This window comes from Wasmannia auropunctata, unplaced genomic scaffold (genome assembly GCF_000956235.1).
Source record: "Wasmannia auropunctata unplaced genomic scaffold, wasmannia.A_1.0 LD327199.1, whole genome shotgun sequence".
Classification (NCBI taxonomy): domain Eukaryota; kingdom Metazoa; phylum Arthropoda; class Insecta; order Hymenoptera; family Formicidae; genus Wasmannia; species Wasmannia auropunctata.
In genome coordinates this window covers 1-2,650 of record NW_012035691.1, presented here as the reverse complement: position 1 = coordinate 2,650, position 2,650 = coordinate 1, and the positions used below count along the sequence as shown (strand labels likewise).

At 30.0% G+C, this 2,650-nt stretch overlaps 1 long non-coding RNA gene across 1 annotated transcript; it reads right to left on the bottom strand.

The window, feature by feature from the left end:
• Nucleotides 1-1,694: 1,694 nt before the first annotated feature.
• On the bottom strand, nt 1,695-2,196 carry LOC105460171. The gene is made up of 2 exons (XR_975785.1): nt 1,968-2,196; nt 1,695-1,883 (listed from the first exon to the last, which is right to left on the bottom strand). It is a non-coding gene; the product is annotated as an uncharacterized LOC105460171 (long non-coding RNA).
• Between the last annotated feature and the right edge of the window lie 454 nt (nt 2,197-2,650).

Here is a 2,650-nt window from a genome sequence, read left to right as displayed (position 1 = left end):
TTACGCGGTCTATATCCTAATTATTGTTTATCATGTTTGTTATATGCATGATAGTTAGAAATTGATTTTTGTTTAAAAAAAGTGGAATAACTGCTAAAAGCAGTTAAATTGATTTTCCGACTAAAAAAAATTAAAACCTCTCAGTTTAAACTACGCGAACTCTATAACATTAAAGTTTTATACTATTGTTTGCAGATATAGAGTCGGAGATAAGTAATTATATTTAGAAACTATTTAATATATGTCAACCAAATACATTTAAGACCAAAAAATAAGAAAAAAACCGATTTTTATTTTTTTTCGCCACGTTCCACCAAATAAAAAATCTGAAAAAATATCGAATATAATATGGCATAAGACTTATCAACTGAATTTTTAAAAAGTGGCCAATTTTTTAGATCTAGAGAAAATGCGATTTAAAATATTCTGGATTTTTTAAAAAACAGAATTTTCAGCACAGAACGACAACAAAATTTAAACTTATGTATATGGATAATCTTTGTAATCATGAATTTTTTTGTAAAGATTAATTCTAATTTGGCGGAGAAAAAAAATATCAAAGAAAATCACATCTCTTATGATATTTCGAAATTGTGTGGGTCTTTTGAAATGAAACTTGACACAAAATTTTTTTTTATCTGGGTGGACATTTTGCCCACTATGACAATCGATTACGCGCGGGGCCCGAAATCACCTCCTTAACCCGCTATGCCCTTTGTAAAACTACGCCAATCTACAATTATGTTCTAAACGACGGTCACTCATCCAAGCCACGACTGCCGTCAACACTGCTTAACTTCTGTGATTGAGAATTGCAGACATTTGGTGATGATCCATGATTACTTGATGTTAATGAATATATATCGGCGATAGATCAGATCAATAAAGTTATGAAAAAGACCTATTTTTTTATAAATGTTAACATAAAATAACATGATCGATAATCAAAATAAAATACAAATAAGTACAACATAATATAAAACTGTATTGGATTAAAAGCGATTAACGTCTAATACCAAATGTATGCAAAAATTTTTTTTACATTTTTATAAAAAATCATCCAAACAATAATTATTTTATATTTTTTAGTTATGAACGAAAAATTTAATAAGATTTTATCATGAAATAGTTGTTAACATTAATTAATATAATTTAAATAACTTCAGTGAATGTAAATTTTTGTTTAATACATTACATATATATTTATTAAGTATCTCCGGCGGTATATATCAGGAGACACGGTAATGGCTTGGTGTCAAGTGTTTAACTAATATAAATATAAATAAAATATATGTATTCTATCATAATCATATACCAATATGTCAAACCATATATGTATGTCAAGCCGGGTCTGTTTTAATTACATAAAATCTTGTTGTTTTTTCATTTAAAAAATTTGTAAATTTTTGTACGATTTTCTAAAAAATTGTGGATTTTCATGAAATACTATTTTTTAATTTTTTTGATTTTAAAAAATTGTAATTTGTGGTATCATTGCGTAGATGTTTTTATCTAAAAATTAATATTTTTAAATGAAATTATATGCTAGTTGACTCGTTCCACATATAAATCTAAATCGCCTAAAATTACAGGATATGAAAATAGTAATCTAAATAGAAAAATCTAAATAATCCAACTAATTATCTTAATAGACCAGAATAAAAAAATTGAGCTTATAGGAGAAGTCGACTCACCCAACTTGTACGTCGTAGGACTATTGTACTCTGGGTATCATATCGTTATCTCTTCCACGTAGCAAGACACCGTCCAGCCAGAAATACGAGAGCGATCTTGCGGTGGTCCAGTTCTCATCCTAGGCCATAATTACGCTGGCCACGAGGTCCGATAGTGTCCAAAATGGCTTCCTTCCTTCCTTTTGGCTTCTTTTAAATTGCACGGCTCAGTATATAAATAAAAATTCCGTTCCATACAGTATAGAGTCTGGCGCAAAGATTGAACGACAGCACCTTGAGTGTAATGCAGGTTTCCTCCTCTACTTCTCGTGTGCCAGAAGGCGTATTGAGTATAGCGTTGGAAATATCGCCAAATATGGATCTATGATTCTCTTATACAATCAAAAACGGTCGAAGCTGGTGATCGGCTTGATCTTAATTACTCTTTGGCCGCTCGGAAAATGTACACGGAATCTAGCGCCAACGCCCATCCAGCGTGCTCATCCCACCATTCCCACTAAAATGAGTCATAAATGGAACGAGAAAGAAATCACACTCCCGAGCAGGATTTGACGCACTCTAGAGGTTTTCTACGTATCCTACGTATTGCGTATCATACGTAAGATACGTATTAAACTATGTATGATACAATATCTTACATATGATATGCAATCATTTTACTTTTGATATTATACATACTTTTGATACATATATTATACATATTTTTTATATTAACCTCAATCTTAAATCATTTTTGTATTTTTTAAAAAGAATTAGTTTAGTTATTATAACTGTTATTATCCTCACAGCATATAAACATCCCAATAAGGTTATCATAACTTAAAATTGTAAGATGATAACATTACCCGGAGATTAATAAACATACAATCAACCTCCCAATAACATGAAAATGTTCGTCCAAACTCATTCCATTAACATTCCATAAATTTTGCAAGGTACATTGTATTAATATTATA